The following is a 24494-nucleotide window of genomic DNA, read 5'->3' as shown; positions in this document are numbered from 1 at the left end:
TTAAATGAGGAACTGACAAACAAAAGCATTATGTCCCACAAAAGAAATTTTTCTGGAAAGAGTGTTTTTATTCGACAAATTCGCTTTTACTTCTATGAAGACGGACATAGAGAGAAGCATCAAAATACAAAAATCCTTCAAATTGTAGACAATTCCGCTTTTGTTTTTCAGCTTAAGTAACGTACTTTGTTCTTTAAGTAACGTACAAATTGCTAAAGAACTTATGTTCATAAAAGTTAATTTTAGTTTTTTACCAGATCTAATAAAGTTACTAGAACAAAGGAATTTACAATTAAGTGATTCGGTTAATCTTGTTAACACTTTTTCTGCTCATTGTCAAAAAATTTCCGGAAATACAGTGATTACAATTAGAAATAAATTAAAAAATGTTTTAGAAAAAAATGAGGGCTTCGATTGTTTGAGGAAAGTTGTACGTATTTTTGAAGGCAACTTTTCTGAAGATGTTACTACTTAATATTGTTTTATTTTTGAGAATTTTTAATATGCATTTGCATATTTAGACAAATTTAGAAAAAATACCTGCATAATTGTAGTAAAATAATGAATATATATGCGCATATTTTGGTAATGTGTTGCATATATTCCGCTCTCTAGATATAACACAACAAATATTTTAATATTTAAGCACAAACTAATATTTGACAGTACCTACACGTAAAAACAAAAAGATGCAACATTCCAGGAACCGTAATCGGCATAACAATATCAACCCACTTGGCTGGTACTTTTCGACAGTGCAATGTAATAATATGTTCAGTCACACAAACAATCCAAGTGGGTTGGTTGTCTTATGCGAAATCTTAAGTGAACTATTATTAAAAAGAAATAATTTGGAGTAATATTTTTCATGGTTTAATATATAGAATGGTTTGGTTGCTTTTTATACAATGTAGAATACACATTTTTAAATCGATATGTGACATTATCTTGTTTTCCTCAAAATGTGGGTTGGTTGCTTTTTGCATAACAAGGCCCGTTTAGTCCTTCGTAATACTTTTTTGGATTTTATTAATGTACCTGTAATTTCACAGAGGCGCTGTTCCGCGATGATGTTGCGTAATGCTTCAGATGGATCAGCATTAAGGCTAGAGTTCGGGCTATTTAGTTTGTCTAAGGCAAATTTCATGGTTGTGTCGGCCGTTATCAAAGTGGACTCTTCTGCAAAGAGCTTCTACAGCCAGTTTCATCGGCTACAGAGTGGCGATCAACTCATTGATTATAATCAATAATGATTGACTACTCGTCAGTAGAGAATATTATCGCAGAATCAATGTCTATTAACGCTTTATCAATGCAAACTTTTAGGCCGTATAGGAACTTTCCAGTATACGGAGCTACTGCTAGCGGTATAGAGTAGCAAGTTGCCGACTCAAGGCTTTGAATAAAGAGGCTAGTGGAGACATTAAATTACTTATTTCGAATTTGACACGTTTGCGGATCCGCGCTGCTGGATCCAGCGTGATTTTCTGGATCCAGCAATTGCAATCTTTACTTTACAACTCCATTAACCCGGCACCTGCCACGTGGGGTGCTACCAGCACCCCATAACACATTTTCATCAAATATTTGGTATTTCAAATTTGTGTCCTGTGCGTCATAGTAGCTTTCAATAATATTATGTAGCATAGATCTGTTTGTGTTTGAAGTGGTTATTTAGTGTCATTCTGAAATTGTAGCTCTAAATTCGAATTGGGGTGTCATCATCTGGCAGTAAAATTTTTTTATGTTTTTGATAAGCAGGTCAGATTTATATTTTTTTATTGTAATAACTGATCTAAATTATTAATATATTCTCTATACTCAATAAATTTAAATTCTTTTAGATATTTTACATCACTTCATTTATTATGGGTTGGTACTTGCTAATTTGCTTATAACACCTTTTTAATTTTATTTTTTAACTTTATAATATATTAGTAGCTAATAAGTTAATAAAACATGTTTTTTTATATTCTTGTGTAACTCAACACATTATTTTGTTTATAAACAAGTAGATCACAGAAAATTTTTAAGGGGTGCTGTGAGCACCCCACGTGCCAGTTGATGCCTTGCAAAGCCACGTGGCAGGTGCCGGGTTAAAGAAGTAGGTATGAAGATAATGCTTATTTGTTACGAACTTGGTAAAAAATTTGTGTTGTTACAATTTAGAGCAAACAAATCCACCTGCACCTCGCGCGATTAAGGAAGAATATAGCTTGAATTATTATTAAATTAGAAGCAAATATATTATAATAGAAAATTATGTGTTGGATGCTAACATGTTTAACATATTTTCTTTTAAACATTAAATTAAATAAGTGTATCACTCTTTTTAACTTGAAAAATTATTTCAATACTTACCACTGGAATAGTAGATTTACGGGTAATAATACTATAAATATTTTCTCACCTGCAAACAAAAATATAATATGTTAATGTAATAATATAAAGAAACCGAATAACATAAAGATATAATATATTAACATTAAATATATTGGTTACAAATATTAAATAACCAAATTATTAATCCTTGAACATTAAATTAGTGTATCGATATTTTTTATGTAAATTTTTGTTTCTGTTGCAATATGACGTAGGACTTAGTTTTGGTATTATCTTTTTAGTGAAGTAGAACGGTTTCTATATACCAATCTCCGGCAACAATAAAGGCACATCTCAAAAATCGAAATTTAACACACTATCTTGCACCAAAAATAGTACAATACTGACTTTAAAATTTTAACTCTAATCTAATCATATTGACCAAATAAAACAAATATTACAAAGAAAGCTTCATTCAGTATTAAGATTTCATTTAACTTGCAATAATAAGCTGCGTTTTTGAAGTTATACCTCTTTACCGGCGATATGAGGGTGAATTTTTATATGTTAAAACCTATGATCCCGGCGCATGCGTATTATAACTTTGTTCTGATTGGATGTTCAAATAACATGTCAAAAATTATTCAATATGGCGGCTGTGGTACAGCTGTAGTTTGATTATTTATGGTTGTTGCGTTTTAAAATTTGTGTGAAAATAAACAACAAACAAAAGTTAGTTAATAGTTATACTGCCTTTTTAAATAGTTTTCATATACCTATATTTTTGGACTTTTGGACTATTTTGGACAAGGAAAACTCATTCTAATTTGGTAAGTGGTTTTTATTATAATCATATTGTAATTATACATTTGGATTAGGTTGAAATACAGTAGAGCGTCGATTATCCGAACTAATTGGGGGACATAGGTGTTCGGAAAACCGATTTGTTCGGATAATCGAACTACAATATATTGATACATATTTATGGTCATACATATTTATCCACAAGTGAATAAAAGCCATATTTATATACCTACATATTTATTTATATCTTGATAATGACAACTAGCAACTAAACAAAAAAGTGCAGTCTTTGCAACAACATAATTATTTTTGGATACAATATTGAAGAAAATTGAAGATATTTTAAGCGTCAATTACTAACTCTTGCTCGGTATTCGAGTGCGGGACGCGGGAGTCGATAGTTCGAATAAGCGGTCGTTCGGTTGATCGAGGTTCGGATAATCGACGCTCTACTGTACATTTATTTTCTCAAGAATTGGGATTTTAGAGAGAAATCCCAAATTAGGTCCGATTTTTATTTTTAAATTATGATTTTTTGGCGTAGATTTGTTTATCTAATATGTTTGTAATGCTTTGATTTACTACTTAATTTGATTACCAAAAAAAGTTCTACCAATCTTCATCTAATATATTGTTTTCTTACTGTTTTGTTATATTTTAATATTTTCTTCCACAAAATTTAAACTACATAATTTAATTATATTTAAAACAACTGTCAAACAGTAAAACGTTCAGTTACCCTATTTTTCCACATCACAAATAATGTGGAATTGGACGAGTGAGTCATTGGACGAGTGAGTCATTGGACGAGTGAGTCTAGGCTTCGATTACGAATTAAAGCGCCCCGAAAGTCACGGGTTCGATTCCCGATGCAAGTTTTTATTTTTTTATGCATTTTATGATTGTAAGTATGTTTGTTATATAATTTTTGTTTCAGAAAATGCGTATTTAAAATTTTTGCCAACAATTATTATCGTTCGGAAATCATTTTTTCTTTGGGGCATTTTTCAATGTATTTGTGTGCGTTTTATTCTTTTATTTTTTAAAATTTTTGTTATTGCCTTAAAAATCACATAATATGTAGTAGAAATGTAACTTCTTACGTGCGTACAAAGTACACACACATTCTTTTTTTTTGTAAGAATAAGATAGGACTCTAAGCAATTGCGAAGATATGTTTATTACGCCATTCCGCATAGTGTCAGTAACAATTTTAAGTACGCTTCGTCATGCAATATTAAATTTTCTCCCGTTTAGAATAAATCCACAATTTACTGCCACGGGTCGTAAATGATATTGAGCAATAAACATTAACATTTCTTAGTCACCGGCTTCGTTTAACATCCATTAAAGAGAAAAATATATAGAGCTCGTCTGCACAGAACTTGAGTTTTATGATTAAATTTAAAATTATGATCCCGAAAACCATTAAAAAGAAGAAATTAATGGGATATATGGGCAATTTAGGAATGTTTTTTGCTTACTTAGTAAGATTAAATTAACATATATTTCAAGTTAACTTAAATGACACAAGCTAATTTACTAATTAAATTTTTTCATATTATATTTTTCAATTTGTATTATTTTAACAGAAAGACATTTTTTTCGCGAAAGTACCCCGCACAAACCTTATGTAAATTAGATCCCAGTGGATTTAGTTCATACTTTGGGAAAATACCCTTTGAAGCATCCTGATGAAAAGTTCTTATAGGCACATATCGATTAGACAAGGCGGAAACGGCGGGTTCGTTGGGAAAAATATTCCCATGAGATATTTTTGCATAATCACATTCGTGAGACATCCCAGAATAAGGTTCAAGAAGTCGCCCACGTGAAAAGTGGGCCAACTTTTTTTTAACAATTTTTTTTTATTCAAATTGCAAAAATCAATATCTTTTGCCCTGACTAATTGTTTTTAGGTTTTTTGGACCATTCTGGACAAAAAAGTGTGTTATAATTTTTCTCTAAAGTTGGTCTTTTTCGAGTTATAAGCAATTTAAAATTTGAAAAACGCGAAAATGGCCATTTTTAAGACTTAATAACTCGGTTAAAAATTATTATTATCAAAGTCAGAAAGTGACTAAATCAAAGTTTAAAGTCTCCGCTACACGATCCTGAAAAAATCTGTGTCACTAATTTACTACTAAGCTGTTATTTTTAATTTAACAATGAGCGGTTAGATCGTATTGGCGCGGTTGTAAATGTGATTGCGAGTAAGATGCACAATTGGACTGCTGGAATGGCTTCTCTCTCGCACTCAGTATTTACAGATGACGCACACGTGCATGGTGCTTATTATTATTACTTAAAATAACAGCTTAGTGATAAAACAATGACAAAAATTTCTTCAGGATCTTGTAGGGGGGGCTTTAAACTTTGATTTAGAAATATATTGACTTTCATAGTAATAACTTTTAACCAAGTTATTAAGCCTTGAAAATCGCCATTTTTCGTTTTTTTCAATTTTAAATTGCTTATAAGTCGAAAACGATCAACTTTAGAGAAAAATTATAAGAGATCATTTTTGTCCAGAATGGTCCAATAAATTAAAGAAAAAATTGTTCGGGCCAAAAATATTGATTCTTGCAATTTGATTAAAAAAAAATTGTTTAAAAAAAATTGGCCCACTTTTCACGTGGGCGACTTCTTGAACCTTATTCTGGGATATCTCACGAATGTGATTATGCAAAAAAATCTCATGGGAATATTTTTCCCTTCGAACCCGCCGTTTTCGCCTTGTCTAGATCGTATGGAGGAATTTCAAGATATAGATTTACCTGGTATTCCAATTCCCTGAGTTACTGGTTATCTGGCAATATGTATAGAAGTTTGGATTAAATAAAAGTACTAGTAGTCTAGGATTTTTTCCTGGCTATCCAATGGCGACCATTACTTTAACCTTGACCTTCAACGGACGTCATCTTCTAGAGTTTCGAGGGCTTTCAGCATCAAATTAATATAAACAGATTACTCATGGGTTTTTGGGATCGCTAAACACGAATATGCTACCAAAATTGACCTCAGGAGGACGTGCAAATTAGCCATACATATGCACCTACCCATATAACTTAAAAAAGGTTATACAAAAGATTATCATATTTGCAATTTTTGAAGTTATATTTCTTAATAGTTAGGTATAGCATCTTCTGAGTTAGTAGTTCTTTGATAAGAGTAATTTTTTATAAAAATCACAGTAAAAAGTACGCGTACACTGACAACATGAAGTTAGTTGCTAAATCTGTTAATTCGATTATACAGTGCGCTGGAATAAGTGTTACCCCCCTATTAACTTATTTATTTTTATCACATAAGCAAAACGCTCGGACAGGTCGAGTTTTAAAATAATCATAGTATATTATAGCATCAATGTTTCGAACTTTATGCGATCCCTCTTCAGGTGACATGCACAACTTTGATTTTTTTAAATGAGAAAGTACATTATGTGACACCTGATGTAAAAGCTTTTGAAGTACTGATTATAAAAATGTATAATACTTTAATCCTTTTTAAGGGCGTAGGAGCAAAATTTTACCGAGTGCTGAAAGTCCCTTGGTATGAAAAAAAGTTTCTTTTGAATGATATATTTGAAATTAAAAATCAGACTTAATTTTCGCTTTTTTCACCCCTGTGATTTATTAAAATAATCATTATAGAAGTTCTCAGGGACTTTTGACCCTCGATAATAGTGTAGTATTTCATTCTGCGTTTAAATTTTTCCAAAATACTTATTAGTTTTCTAAGGATTTGAAAAAAATAAATGCGTTTAAAAATAATTCGAAAGAAAGTTCTTTCGGTCTTAAAAAGTATTAAAGTATTATACATTTTTGTAATCAGTATTTCAAAAGCTTTTAAATGGGGTGTCACATGATATACTTTCCCATTTAAAAATATCGAAGTTGTGCCTGTCACCTGCAGAGGAATCACGGAAAGTTCGAAACATTGATGCTATAATATAGTATGATTATTTTACAAAAAAATCGACGTGTCCGAGGGTTTGGCTTAGGTATGTGCTAAAAATAAATAAGTTAATAAGGGGGGGGTAGCACTTATTCCAACGCACTGTATATAGGATGGTGACAGATATTTACTGATGATTTGTTAGTAAATATATTTAATTAGAATATGTGATAAAAGCGGCATTTATAGATTTAAAGTTACCAAAGAGGTTGAGATTTTAGGCTAAATTATCACGTAAGAACTGCACCTAATTATATCAAATTTGTGTTAGTAATATAGGGTAAAAGCAAGTAACAGTCTTGGAAACCGGACAGTTAATTTAAATTTTATATTTTACATACATTCACTACGTTGCCGCATTTACAATTGCTTTTTAAGGAGTGCAAATGCAAAATAAATTATATTTGAAATGATAACATAAAAAATTTGAAAAAAATAATTTATAATAATTTGCAATCATTTTTAAGTTCTGAACATTCTTTAGTGACTAAAATATAACCTGACCAAACCTAATCAGAATATTGCGATTGTAGCTCAGTGGTAGAGATTGAGAGGTGGCCGGTTCAAACTTTCGGGTGTTCCCTGTTTTTAATTTTTTGTAATTTTTGGTATTGTTTTAATAAAAATTTTTTGAAAGCAGTAAGTATTAAAATTAGTTAAATATTTAATTGAAATACAAATGAACTATTTAAAGTATATTTATTTCGTTGAAATCATATAAAAGAAGTATAACTTTTCACGTGCGTAGAAAGTAGACACACATTCTTTTTTATTTTATCAATGTAATATGAAATTTTGCGTTTTTGGAACAACTTAAACATACATTTTAATAAAAAGCTCCAAAATTTATTACAATATTTTATTTATAATTTTAAAAATATTTCTTGCAAATAGTTATTCTCCTAACTAGTGCGGAAAGTCATACTTTCCGCACGCGAATGCAGTTTGCCGAACGACCGACGTGAAGCGGAGTTCGGCAAGCAGTCGAGTGCGGAAAAGATACTTTCCGCAAGATTTAGGAACAATATTTTTTCTACGGGCGTTTAAAAAATGACCAAATCTTAATCAATTAATTAAATTAAAAAATAACCCTAATGAGTTATAATAATCCCGACATAAATTCAATGCGGTGCCTAAATACCTGTTATGCAGTAATAAACCAGGGCGCATCTGTAAAAATATTAGTACATTTGGACGTTGAGAGGTGACTCAAATTTTTTTGCAGAAATTGCTTGAAAATATCTCAAATAATAATATTTGAGTTATCCTCCTTCTCAAAAAGGTCCGGAACATTGTTTAAATAATCAAAATGTCAAAAAATTAAGAAAAAATTCGATTTTTTTCTTGGTTTTTTGATTATAACTTTAAAAGTATTCATTTTCGAGAAAAGTTGTATTGACATAAAAGTTGCGTAATTAAATTTCCTACAATATAGGATTGGTTAAAAATTTAAAAAATAGTCACCCTTGTTGCAAAATAGCCATAATTTTGAAAAAAAAACATACAAAAACAAGTATTCGCATGATACGTTTTTCAACCATTTATGCTACACTCAGGATCTTCATATTTCACCCTAAAAAACTATATGATACAGTAAAACAATACTGTATATTTCATTAAGATCGGTTCAATAAATTTTGCAAAATAAATTTTGCAATCCAGCTTTCGTAAAAAAATCATTTTTTCAAAATGTTACAGGACTGAAAATAAAGCAGACAGCAAGTTGAAAATTTTTTTGCGCATAGAAGTGTACTGTACCTTTCATTTGCAATTTTGCAAAATTAAAATCGATTAACAGCACGGCGTCAGGAATTTTTTTAAATAAACATTAATTATTGGTGCTACGCGCAGGACAGGGGATAGTTTGTTTTGATTGGGCATTCCAATGACCTTTGATAATGATTGATACATTTTAATTTTTATTACATTTTGATATAAATAATTAAATTGTTTATTGCAAAATAAAAACACATACTCTATCCTTTGAAATAACACTTTTATTAGCAAAAACTTTCTTTGTTAATATGTTTTAACTTAAATAATAAAAGTTTATTATTTTTAAACATATGCAATTGTTTAAACAATATTTCACAAACAATAATAAAATTAGTTTGATTTTTGTGGAATTAAAATTTTAAAATACAGCAAAATATAGAGTAAGAAAATAATATATTAGATAAAAATTTTAAGAAATTTTGGTGGAAATCAACTTGTGTGAATCGAACACCGCTGTCCAGCACAGCACGAAAATTTATTGTATATTTCAAAAATTTTCTGATGCCGTGGTAATTAATATATTTTAATTTTGAAAATTGCAAATGAAAGGTACAGTACACTTCTATAAGCAAAAAAAATTCAACTTGCTACCTGCTCTATTTTCAGTCCTGTAACATTTTGAAAAAAATAATTTTTTTTTTGAAAGCTGGATTGCAAAATTTATTTTGCAAAATTTATTTACCCGATCTTAATGAAATTTACAGTATTGTTTTATTGTATCATAATGTTTTTCTGGGTGAAACATGAATATCCTAAGTTTAGCATAAATGGTTGAAAAACTTAAAATGCGAATACTTGTTTTTGTATGGTTTTTGTCGCAATTATTGCTATTTTGCAACTAGGGCGACTATTTTTTAATTTTTAACCAACTCTATATTGTAGAAAATTTAATTACGCAACTTTTATGTCAGTACAACTTTTCTCGGAAATGAATACTTTTAAAGTTATAATCAAAAAACGAAGAATAAAATCTAATTTTTCCTTCAATTTTTGACATTTTGATTATTTAAACAATGTTCCGGACCTTTTTGAGAGGGAGGATAACTCAAATATTATTATTTGATTTATTTTCAAGCAATTTCTGCAAAAAAATTTAAGTCACCTCTCAACGTCCATCTCAAAAGAGATGCGCCCTGGACTATAATGAATGGTGTATAACAACACAGCTTTAAATATTTTAAAATCATAGCAACGATGTCAAACAAAGCAATTATTGTCAAAAAGCACGTCACACACTTCCGCGAATCTTTACTTACGAATTTTAAAATAATTCAGTGATTTAGATGGCATCAAGTGACGAAGAACTACTCCCATCTATTCTCGACCATCTATTCTTGATCTATTCTCGATCTGACTTTATATTAAACTTACCTAATATTTAGTAATTTTGAGTTATACGTTATCTTCGAACTAAGACATGCAAAGCAATTGGGCATTAAAGGCACAATATGTATGTAAATTCAGTGCAGAAAAGCAATGCGGAAAAATAAAACTTTCCAAACCAAAATGCGTGCAGGAAATTAGACTTTTTGCATGCTCGTAGAAAAAATAAAATTTGAACGAGGACAACTAGGATTAAATTTACAAGCAAGCAACAGCAAAGAAGAGTATAACAAGAATAAAAAACCGCTAAACGCCTTAAACTTGAGTGGCGCATACAATATTCCAGCTACAAAAGATCTGATATGAATATTACGTGGCGCTAAAATGTATTTTCATTTTGATTCTAAACAAAATTCTAATTTTATTTTAAAAGATTTTTCCATAATATTTGCTGAATTTGAAGTAAACGCGCCACAAAAGAGTAACTTTGATACAGTTTGAATTTTGAAACTCTTTTCTGGCGCGCTTACTTCAAATTTAGCAAAGATTATGGAAAAATCTTATAAAATAAAACTAGAATTTTGTTTTACATCAAAATGAAAATACATTTTCCCGCCACGTAATATTCATATCAGATCTTTTGTAGCTGGAATATTGTATGCGCCACTTATTTTTAAGGCGTTTAGGGTTTTTTATTCTTGTATCAAGAGTTTTTCAAATTTAAAAATTAAATGTATGAAGTTGAAGGCAATGTTCCTCTATTACTCGTTAAGCTTTATAAATGGTCACCTTTGTTGCATTATCTCCCAAATGATCTAGTGTCCATCGAATGTACACTAGATTTTTTTCTATTCGAAACAGATTGAAAAAAAATATTGAGATGACCGGTAAATGAAGTCGGATTGCCCGTTGCCAGAACCATTTCGGGAATAATCTTTAATTGGATTATACTTTTGTAGCTTAATAACTTCTAATTGGCTTAACCGATTTTGATCAGTAAACATGAGTTTGAAACGTATTTACCAGTAGTATCTGATGGATCTAAGGTCAAGTATGATAACTGAAGCTATTACAGGAATTATTGAACTTGAGAAACCGTTTTTCCCGTAGGAAATAGATTTGATCATATTTATGAAGCCAGTAACTTAAAAATTCAAATTTTCCCGGATATGACGTATACACCGTTAGATTTGTCTAGAGTCCTTCTACAAACGCTCAGTTATTGGCGCAATTCGTAGGTTGAAATTTTGAGTAAATGTCGAAAAACCAAAATTTCCAAAGTATAGATTTTCAGTTTTTGGGCTATACTGAGCCGTATGTATGTCTGATCCTGACGGCTTGGACACTATTTGAAAGCTTAACTCAACATTATTGATTTGGTTTATTTGAGATTTTCCTGTCTCTTCTTGATCCGAAGATATATACCCCAAAAAAATATGCCGTCAATTATGGTGGTCAAAAGTCACAAACTATACCGGTTCTGAATCGGCCCTGACCCCAGGGCCAATCAAACAGGAAAAAAATTAAAATCGGTTTAACTTTTAAACATACATACATACATATCCACAAACATTTTCCCTTTTTTAAATAAAAAGTGAGTCATACTTCTGAGCTCGGCAACTTTTGAATCGTATAACCGATTTTTAAAATTAGACATGCGTTGGAAATGTAATGATCAGTAATATTAGAAGCCTCAAAGGTTGGACTTAAATTTTTGAAGTTTTTTGGAGTTTTGGGGCGAGAACGAAAAAAAGACCCTAAATAAAAAGGACCGTAAAATCCACACCCTTGGACCAAAATGGATGGTTGACATATGAATGGGTGAGTCTGTTCCTGAACTTTAAGATGGGACTTGGCCCATCTTTCAAATCAGTCAGATTTAGAAAATCGAAAATTTCGTGTATATACAGAGAGAGTCTGTAAAGTGGAATAAATTCAATATCTCAAATAATAATTGTTTTTTTGGAAAATGCTCAGACCCGTCGATTAGTATTTCAAATTGTCCTTTTTGACATTCAATAAAAATGTATACAGGTTGTCCCAATTTAGAGATATGACGTCATCGTCGATTTTCTTAAATGGCAACACTGTCATTTTGATAGCTAATTTGATAGGGTTTGTAAAGTTATACATAACTGCAAAATATCAAATTTTTATTCTCTACCATTTACAAGATAATAGAAAATAACAAAGTTATATCTGTAATTTTGAGTATATTCAATAATTAAAATACTAACTTTTTTTGAAAAATGCTCAGACCCGTCGATTAGTATATCAAATTGTCATTTTTGACATATAATAATAATGTATACAGGGTGTCCCAATTTAGAGATATGACGTCATCGTTGATTTTTTTAAATGGCAACACTATCATTTTGATAGCTATTTTGATAGCGTGTGTAAAGTTATACACATCTGAAAAATTTCAAAATTTTATTCCCTACCATTTACAAGATAATAAAAAATAACAAAGTTATGAAGAACAAGAAGTAATCAAATAATAATTGAATTTATTTATTTCAATTAAGCAAATGCTCATAACGTTGCCCATTGACCATTTGACAATAATTGAGGGCAACATTATGAGTTTTTGCTTAATTTATTGAAATAATTAAATTCAATTATTAGTTGATTACTTCTTTTTCATAACTTTGTTATTTTTTATTATCATCTAAATGGTAGAGAATACAAATTTGAAATTTTGTAGTTGTGTATAACTTTACACACCCTATCAAAATAGCTATCAAAATGACAGTGTTGCCATTTAAGAAAATCAACGATGACGTCATATCTCTAAATTGGGACACCCTGTATACATTATTATTATATGTCAAAAATGACAATTTGATATACTAATCGACGGGTCTGAGCATTTTTCAAAAAAACAGTTAGTATTTTAATTATTGAATATATTCCAAATTACAGATATAACTTTGTTATTTTCTATTATCTTGTAAATGGTAGAGAATAAAAATTTGATATTTTGCAGTTATGTATAACTTTACAAACCCTATCAAATTAGCTATCAAAATGACAGTCTTGCCATTTAAGAAAATCGACGATGACGTCATATCTCTAAATTGGGACACCCTGTATACATTTTTATTGAATGTCAAAAAGGACAATTTGAAATACTAATCAACGGGTCTGAGCATTTTCCAAAAAAACAATTAGTATTTGAGATATTGAATTTATTCCACTTTACAGACTCTCTCTGTATAGTGTCGCGTATAGGGGGGTGTTGGTGTGCGCCACTGGCGAGAACTACCGTTCTCTGGTAATACCTATCATGTGATGTATTTTATCAATATAGAACACTATCTACTAGTTTCTCCTTCGACATAAATAATCAGACTAATAGATTTCAACTAGTAATAAATAGATTAAAAACTAAAGTTTAAAACAATGCACTAACATCAATTTCATCTAACTGGATTTATCTGCAATCATTTTGTTTGTCTCCTATCTGACATGACAAATCTTTTTTATGTGTTAATAAGACGGGACTAAAGCTATCGCCAACTGTTCGTTGATATAAAGGGAAATGGCAAATGTGATAATGAAATTAACTGAACGCCTACAGGTTTCTACACGGGGTTACAAACAATTTCATTTACTAAACAGTAAGGAAGAATAACTGTGCCGCGTTTAAAATATGACTTCTAACGCGTGTTGCTATAGTTCTACTGTTATAATTATTATTTTGTGGTAGCTAATTTTGTTAAGTTAAATTGTAGCAAAAAATAAAAAATGTATGTTGATGACACTGCTATATTGACTGTTATCTATTCTTCATTTAAAAATGTACGACATCACATTTTTTATAACAGAAGATTAAAACGGTGTGTATAATTAATAATTATTCAAGTACAATATGAGTAGTCGAAGCAATAAAGCAGTGAACCTCCGAAAAAAAATGACAAGACAGATCTTAATAATTCTTTTTGCATTCGATTCGTGAATACGCCAGGAAACTTTGTGACCCGGAGCCATGATATAATATTGAAAGACTGCATACAAAAATGCATTCTTAAAGTGCATCTCACACAGACAATAAAAAAAAATCAAAATTCGGCAATTATCGGCGGAAATGAGTTCAATTTTGCTACTTGGGGTTGCTGAAAACGAATATGACGTCAAAAGTGATCTCCGGAGTACCTGGTACCCAGGGTACCCACTGTTTACCTCGTATTGTGGAGTTTTCGGCAAATTCATTAAAAATGAATCAAAAATCATTACTCACGGGGTTTTTGGGGCCGATAACGACGAATATGACATCGGAAGTGATTTCCGGAGTACCTGGTGCCCAGCGTACCTACTGTTTACTTCGACTTGTGGAGTTTTCGGAAAAAAATTTATTAAAAAATTAGTCAAAAATAATTTCCCTGGGGGTTTTTTGGGGTCGCTAACGACCAATATGACATCGGAAGCGATCTCCGGAATACCTGGTGCCCAGGGTACCTACTTCTTATTGAGTTTTCGGCAAATGCATTACAAAATTACCCAAAAATCATTACCCGGGGCTTTTTGGGACGCTGAAGACGAATATGACATTGGAAGTGACCTACGGACTACCTGGTACCCAGGGTACCTACTGTTTACCTCATCTTCGGGAGTTTTCGGCAAATTCATTAAAAAATTATTTAAAATTCATTACGAAGGGGTTTTTGGGGTCTCTGACGATAAAATATGACATCGGAATTAATCTACGGAGTACCTGGTTCCCAGAGTACCTACTGTTTATCTCGTGACTAATAATAATCAAATTACCATAAATAACAAAAACCAGATGATAATAAATATTGCTAAAGATTACTAACAGAATTACACTCGTCCAGTGTAGCTAAACCACGATATGGAACGAAAAATAGTAAATGTAGGATCAGAAACACTATCAGAAATTACTACGATTTGGTAATATAGATTTACAAAGTACTACTTTAATTTCATTACCTACAATTTCTTAAGGAATTAATAGGTAATATAGATTTACAAAGAACTACTCTAATTTCATTACCAACTACTTCACCATGGACAATAACATTGTACACTATAAATATCAGTCTTTCATCATATAACATAGAAGAAACTCCTAGTTCCGTCCTGAAGTCATTCTGTCTGGAACTCATCCACACCAAACAGTATGGATGGTTCTTCTATGACTACCACCAACAAAGTTATAGCTACCTACCGTCTTCCATATTACTGCAGCATCTACGCAGCCGAAATATATGCTGTTATGAAAGCACTTAGATGACCAACCAACAAAAATAAAAACTCTCGAAATCAGCACTGACTCAATATCCTCTAACATATCGGTCAAAAATATTTACTTCCAGAATCCGTTCATTCAAAGTATCCGCAAGGCATAGCACCAATTAAAAGATACAGATATCTTAGTGAAAATTTTTTGGATTCTCAAAAAAAGTTAGTTCATAATTTTGATTAACAGTGATTATTAAATAGTATTTCGTTGTAACAACAATTTAATTTCTTGTTTCAACGAAATTTTAGACATTGACGAATGTATTTGGTTATTGTCACAATGATTGAATAATAATTGTGAAAATAACTAAAGTACATTAATCAATAACACTCAATTTATGCAGTCAATAACTTAGTTTCGTCTATTTAATAAATAATGTTAGTTCTGGTAGCAACTCACTTTTTTGATTTCGTAGATGACAAGCAATTACCTTGGTTTATCGTGACAACGTACAGATTTCATTAAAACAATGTACAAATTTTGTTAATATAGAGAAATATATGATTATTGTATAGATGTAAACTGATTATTGTGACAACGAATGCATTAATCAATCTACTACTGCGTTTTAATAACCACAATCAATGCGGTCATGGTGACAATAAACGTAGTTGTTGAGACAGTAAATGTTTTGCTTGACAATTTGAAATGTAACGGCTTTTCCTTATTGTGATACTCCTAGCTTCTCTGTGTTACCATTGTTTAAAAAATAATTCTTTGTTAAACAATGCTGTTACCTCTGCCGAAGTGCCGAATAATAATTTCATTTCGTTTACAAATGTAGTCCGTAGTAGAAGGAAGTTTTCGTGTGTCTAGTATCGTGAAATTTCGGTCGAATACTTTTTAAATTTTTTTCAAATCCTGAGAAAACTAATTAGTATTTTTGAAAATTTAAACGCAGAATAAAATATTACAGTATTATAGAGGGTCTGAAGTCCCTGAGAACTTCTATAATGATTATTTTAATAAGTCACAGGGGTGAAAAAGAGAAAATTTAGTATGATTTTTACAATATCATATATTGGGCTAATGCATTCAGTAATTAATAATATAAAATACGTTCATAGTAGGAATGAACGAAACTGACTGTAAGAATGAATAGAATTGCTTGTAAGAATAACCGTATTTATTGTGGGAATGAACGGAATTCATTGCAATAAACGGAAATAATTGTAGAAATAAACGAAATACGTTAGGAGAAATAACACTGTTATTGACACAACGAATAGTTTTCGTCGGTCAATTAACGACGTTGTTGTTTCAATGAATAGTGTTCATTGACTCAATTAACAGTTCGTAATATCAATAAAGTGATATTATGGTATACATAATAAATGTTCATCCATTCAATAAACTTAATACATTGGCTCAACTAACGAAAATAATCAATTGATGAACATCGCTTTGTTGTTCCAATAAAACCAAGAATTGGACAAAATTTAAGTATTGCGTTTGTTGTCTGAATTAACATTTTTATTGATATTACGTACCTTTTTCGTTGAGTGATCCATCGCACGTAGATATTAGAGGTAATGAGCATCCGTGGAGTAACGGCATAAACGCTGGCCTCATACGCCAGTAGACGTGGGTTCGAGCCCTGCCAAAGACAAACCATTTTCATTTCCAATAATGACACGAGCCATCTCATCGTGCCTCGGAGAGCACGTAAAGCCGTCGGTCCCCCTGGGCTAGTGTACATCGGCACTAGTTACTTAAAACAGGGTTAAAGATGTAAATGGCGCCGGAACTATCCGAAAGGATCTCCCGGCAAGAATGCCATACGATATTATTATTAAAAAACTCTAAGTTTAATCTAGATTAAACTCTATTCCTTTATCCGTAACTGAATTCAACAATGAGTTGAATATTATCAAACAGATTGCAGTCAACAATGGTTATGACCCAGACATCATCACTAAACTTCAACAAAAAAGAGAACTCAAATTACTACAACAATCCGCTTTCTCTACATCATCCACAACTACTCCCATCTATGCCTCCTTACCATTCAATAACTCCAAATTATCTGAAAGAGTCAAACATATCATTTCCAATTCTTGTGACAACATAAAAATATCTTTCAAAGTTAATAACACTCTCAGCAAAAGTTTAACTAATACCAAAGATCCTATCCATTATATGAACCGGAGTGGGGTATACAGACTCTCTTGTTCAGATTGTGATGCCACCTACATCGGCAGAACTTACAGATCCCTTTCTACCCGATCTGCTGAACACAGCAAGAGAGATACCACTTCTGCCTTTTCACACCATTTAAAAGTCAATAAACATGAACTTAAGATTCCTGAAGGTGTCCAGTTGATACACAATATTCAACAAACCAATACACTCCGTTTAGACTTATACGAAGATTTGGAGATTGGCAAGGACATGAAGAAGAGTCCCAACTGTGTCAATAGACAAACATCCCTTAACCGCAACTTTGTCCCCATTCACCGCCAATTATTCTCATAATTCCTATTTTTCAACTTCCTCTTTTTATCCTATTCTTTCTCTTTCAACTTTCTCTCCCTTCTTTTTCAAAATTTCCTCTATCCTTCACTGTTTTAAACTCCTTTACCCGACTAACATTATTAACTACTGAACCCTATTAACCATCACCTCATTAATTCACCCTACTATCTTTCTACTTCTTTTTCATTTCATTACTTCGTTCAGTTTAATTCCACACCTCATCTTTTCTTTATCCCTCTCTTTCCCTTAAAATTCTTGTCTTTATACCCTACACCACAGCCCTCTACTTTTTGTCTTTGACTTTTCCAAGAAAATTTTTACCTCTCCAACTAACATCACATCACTTAATTTCAGTTCTCACATTCAGATCCATTATCATTACAATTAAATTATATCAATATTCTTTTTCTTACTTTGGTTTTATTTTATTCAGTACACTTTCAATATTATTTTCATTTTAATTTCATTCGTGTATCAACTGGACTTAACAGCTATAATCATACTTTTCTTTATCTCTAACTTCACATACCCTCACTTTGTCACAAGAATTCTCTCAAAACTTTTGAAATAAAATTAAAAAATAAAACATCTCATAATAATTACAATTCTTTTTCATTCACATATTACACACTTTTAATTATTTGACTGTATCCTAACTCAAATCCATTATTTAAAAAAAATTGCATTTATTTTTTAAATAACAATATTTTCCTTTTACATATACAACCACCAATACAATATAGACTAGACTAATTGCCTACCAATTTATTCATTTTGTACAATAACATTCCAACTAATACTGATTCTTTCTCTTCTCTCACCTTCATCTATTTTTATCTTTTTATCATTATTGACAGCAGCTCAACTTTCTTTCTATTAATTTGATCAATCTAATGTTATGGTATACAGTCAATATAAATAATCTTATATTCTAAATTAATTTTGTATATCACAAGTTCTTTTCAATAACCAATAGATTTAAAATGTTAGACATTTTCAGATATTAAAATTTTTATCATTTGTTGTGGGTCATGACCTTTTGGTTAATTAACTTTAAAATCGACTACCTTTTTCTCTACTGTCAATGTCACTTCAAACAGTTCCATACACACTAGTGTCACTTTATAGTCAAAGTTGGCCTAAGATGGTTGATTGAGGTTTTGGTAGGGTTTCACCATGTTCCCATAGGCAATATCCTGTAACATCGGCGTTTAGCCTGTTGAATATTATTTTTAAATAATGTAAATTGAATTTTAAATTCAACCATTGTTTGGTTCTGGGGCTATTTAGCAAGTATGCACGTAAGTAATCTAACCACATTTTTAGCTTTTTAAAAATTTCAACCATCTTTCAATCCTAATAGTGGGATTACTTATTTTATTGTAGATTCACTGATGATGGACCGATAGGTCTGAAAACGTTCTGAATTGGACATATTTTATTCAATCCATTGGGATTTTTAAGTTTTAATAAATATACCAATTTACATAGAAGTGGTTTTACTTCTTGTTAGAGTTTTTTAACTATATGGTATACAGCCAACCTAGGGAACTTCCCTTTTAGTTGATATTATTATTATTAGAGGAAATTAAAATGCATATACAGCGCGTAAAGGGGCATCCCGTTCTTATATTTCAATTGAAAGTATTCAACTTCGGGTATATTTACAACATACAGTCAATCAAATGTGCTTGAGAATCTGGCAAAACCTCTGGAATAGAAGGGACAAAATAGTTATAAGAATACTAAAAATTGGACATTGACTTCTTAAGCATGGTTACCTGATGAGTCAAAATAATCCTTCCTTGTGTCATATCTGCAATTCCCGTGTCACTCTCAAACACATACTAGTCGAGTGCCAGCTATATGAAGCTAGATGAAGACCTTGCAGCCACTCTTAGTGACAATACAATCTTTAATAATGTGATAATATAGCCGTGTTCGTGCTGCATGCCCCGAGTATGCCCAGAGGGAGAACGCCTGCGCGTTACGTTTTTGGAGGGCAATATTCGACCTTATTGAACGTCCAATTTTTTAATGCGCAGGCGTTCTCCCTCTGGGCATACTCGGGGCATGCAGCGCGAACACGGCTAATATTTCTCAAAAACTGTTAGGATATTGCGCCGTATAAAGAACTTTCTTATCATTTTGCTCACCTTGTATGTTTTTTAAATACTTTAAAAACTTGACTTTACTATTTTATTATTTATGTTTTTTAGGCATTAAGTTTAATTTTAGTTGACTTTATTTATTTTTAGTAACTTACAACTAAACAAATGAAAAACAATAAATTATACCTTTTATTTTACAAACTACGATAAACACTTAACATTCATTAATTTATTAGAAAATACTACACTAATTTTATACGTTACAAAATAACCACGGCTTTATTATAATTTATTTACAATTTATTTCGCGACGGCTACAAATTTATGACTAAACTCTAATTCCAAAAATGTCTCTTTATATAGTTATAAAATTAATCCACTGATTTCCAGAAAAATCGAAAGGTAAGTATTATTTACAGAGCAATAAAAAAAGGTGTATTCGATGGCCTTCTAGATCGTAAACAAGTTTCCTCTCGCCCTCAGACAGTTCGTCGCCAGAAAGTTCTGGCGTTGACAGGGCCGGCCTGGGACCGTGACAGTAATTTAAATTAAAAAGATCTTTCGATAATTTTGGGACACCCATTATTATTATTTACAAAAAAAACACTTTATCTTAAAATATTTAATTATTAAATGTCGCTGCTTATTTTGGCCAGTCACTAAGTTATGGTCTAAATTTAAAGGATATAGGGGAAACCCTGTATACCACTTGTTAAAGCCTTTGTCGGCTCAGCTCACCGACGGGTCTTATTGGAAATGTAGTCCAGGTCATTAATCAGGTGGAAAGAACATCCGCGGTTGAAGGTCCAGTTTTATCTCTACGAACACTCGGGAAACGCAGAAATAAAGGCACAAGTGGGTTAAGAAGACCGTTGGGAGACTTTATACGATTTCGTTATACTTCAGAGACTCCGAAAGTGCTTTAAGGATTTTCTTCGATGGGGAAATTGACTGTATTTAGAGCAAGCCATATTAGAAATAAAAATGGTAGGATACTTTTATTACACTTTTTCTACCGTCCTTTATTACGAGACGGCCAACGACATAAAACACAATGTAAAAGTAAATGGGGCAAAAGGGATTTTTTTAAATAACTGTAAAACTGGTCGTTTATAGGGGCCGTGTCTGGAGAAACATGACAATGTATATATGTGTCCAAAATTAAACAGACAGAGGCTTTGCTTTTCAGTTAACTCTAAAAAAGTTGCCTCAATTGAAATAAAAACAGCAACAAATTAAGTGTTTAAACTTTTTATAAAACTTTTGTCGTAATGCCAATTTCTTTTTTCTACTGTCATACTTTTATAAAGAACGCCATTTCGCGATTCTATTGGTTAAAAATTTGTAGCATCATGAAAATCTCTATCATAGTGAAGCCCATTATATCATAATAGGGATTTTCATCGACTATCAATTGTTTCGAGCTTCTGTCATGTGTCACATAATATTAATATATCTACGTCATACGTCTTTGGTTTGTATTATTGTAAAAACCAATAACGTATGACGTAGGGTGAAGTCGGGTAATGGCAAACACGCGGCTAAATCCGGACACATTATATTTTGGCCAGACTAGTCTCTAATATTTACTTTGCTGCGCTAAGTGTAGCAATACACAAGGTCAGTCGTCTGACAAGTTTTGAATTCAGTAGTGCTACGCTTGTAAATTTCACAAACGAAAAGTGATTTCTTGATTGTGCATTACAACAAACTGTGTTTTTTAAAGGTAGGTAAATATTTATAAGTATTGCAATATTTGTCTCTCCAGTGCAGGTATTTGAACGTGATTCTTTAGTGAGCATTTAAACATAATTATTTTCATTAATTCCTTATGAGATCGCCGTTATAACCTAATATTTTTACGGACTGACCCCTTTTCTTACCTACAGCGACTCTGAATGATAGCAGACCAAGTGAAGGGACCGAAAATAATTTAAATATTACACATGTTCAAAAGGAGAATGAAACATCTTCTGAAAAATCATCAACTGAACTCAAATGCCGTTCAACAACTGAGAAATCTCCCATTCCTTCGACTTCAACTAACAATGAGAACAAAGCGTCAGCTGAAGTAAATAAGACAGAAAACGATTCTGTAGAAACCAGTTTTGCAGAAATATTAGCATTGCCTTGTATATCGGAAACAAAATAGAAGACTCGAAACAGCAAAAAACAACACTCTAAAATTTTTACTTCAACACCATTTAAAGCAGAACTAGAAGAAAAATGTCTAAAAAAAGTTGACTCTTCAAAACGAATTATTGCGAAAAGAAGAATTGTGAAAGAAAAGCAATCCGAGAAGCAAGAAAAGTCTAAGAGAAACAAAGGTAAAATGAACTATGCGGACGAAACTGATCAGGAAAAAATTTTTTGGGACAGTGAAGAAGACAAAGATATTAATGAAGATACCTATTTGCTTAGTCTGAGGAGAATTTGGAAAAAATAACGAGGTATGGATGAAATGTACATTATGTGCACTTTGGGCTCATAAAGTATGTACTGATGCACAAAAAAAATATTTTTGTGTGACTTTTGCCAATAGAATTGGGATACGGCTAATAGCGGCCCTGTGACGCCATTACCCGACAAGCATGACTAAAACCGAACACAACTGCATTTTTTTTAATGTTTATTACATTAGTTTCATGGTTGTTTATGCTGTTTTTTAAATAAAGTATCAATAAGTAGTCTTTATCATTTAATTTGCACATGTTTTAATTATTATGAAGTAATAATTGACATTTTTATAAATAAAATACCATAAGCGTCCGCTATTACCCGCCTTTACCCTAGATATATTAATATTATGTGACACATGAGAGAAGCTCGAAACAAATGACTGTGAATGAAAAGCCCTATAATTGATATGATTACATCAACTATGACTTCAATAGGACTTTTCATCGATTGTCATTTGTTTCGAGCTTCTGTCATATGTTATATTATAATCTCTGTATAATAACATTATACACGGATTATACAAAATATGACAGAAGCTCGAAACAAATGACTGTGAATGAAAAGCCCTGTACGCGTATCATAATGGGCTTCATTAAGATACCGATTGTCATTACGATACAATTTTTTAACCAATAAAATCGCGAGATGACGTTCTATCTCTAAGATAGCACATGCGCAATTAGCAATATAAAGTAAAATGCAATATAAAGTAAAATCGCTTTTCTACGATAGGGATATTAAAAATTTAATTTAAAATTCATTTTTCTACAACCGTGTTAAAAAACAATTTTTAGCACTGCATAGGAGCGTTAAAAATGCTACTTTAAGGCACTAGTGCTTTAAAAATTTTAAGGCACTGCAGTTAAAAGTGAATTGTCAAATTGTGAAACGTCAAAATATTTATATTTCATTTATTAACATTAATATTAATTGTACAACTTGCGCAATTTGAAAAAGGTGGTTTAAAAGGTTTTTTAAAATTAAATTTAAACTGTATTATTGAATTTTTAACACGTTTGTAGAAAAACAAGTTTATGTAACGGTATAATATTTTCGCTAAGAATTTGTAGACATTTCCCTCGAGTGTAGACAACCAGTTCTACCTTTTACGGGTCATAGGTTTCATGGTTTTAGCAATTAACAAAAATATTGTATTTTATAAATTTATAACGTTTGTAGAAACAATATTGTATGATATACGTGTTAAAAAGTACATTTTAATGCACTCATGTGAATTGCAAACTTTCACATGCGTGCCTTAAAATTGTACTTTTAACACTTATATCATAAATAACTATTTAATATTAGAAAACTTGCACAGTTTTGTTTTATTACGCAATATTATTCAGTTTCATGTAAAAATAAGATTTACAAAATTTCACACCTCAAAACCTCATAATATCTTACAGAATTACAAATTTAAAATCTTCTGCCTATTTAAATAATTTCAAAAGACCAAAAAAGCTCGCGAACCAATATGACGTTATATCAGAATATTTTGTAATGACAATTTTCTTTATGACAATATAAAAATATATACCAGTTTGTTTAGATTGGATTTAATACAGTATTTGAAGGGATAGTATTGAGACTAAGTTTTCAATATAATGGCATATAAAACAACATAATGTTACTCTACAGCTCACCAGACTGAAAACAATGGGAACTTTCTCTGGTTACACCTCCGAGGCTTCTACAATTTGCAAGCCATACGGATGCTGAGACTAAGGAAGATGAGGGAATTTTACAATTTATAATTCACGTCCCATCTGCTCAGCGCGGTAAAGTTTCAACGAGAATGGTTCCCTTCGTACTTCAATCAGAGTAAACATGTAAATCAAATTGAAAAACCATTTTCAATTTCGTTGCAAAACGAAAATACAGCCGCACCATATTCTAGTCCAATCAGAGAGTGCAGCAAGCACCTCTACCGGTTTCGAAACTTATTAGTCTCTCATCAGGATTCACATAATATGCTGCTTGGTTTGTTTTGCTGCTTG

This window comes from Diabrotica virgifera, chromosome 7 (assembly GCF_917563875.1).
Source record: "Diabrotica virgifera virgifera chromosome 7, PGI_DIABVI_V3a".
Lineage (NCBI taxonomy): Eukaryota > Metazoa > Arthropoda > Insecta > Coleoptera > Chrysomelidae > Diabrotica > Diabrotica virgifera.
This window is presented reverse-complemented; position numbering follows the sequence as displayed.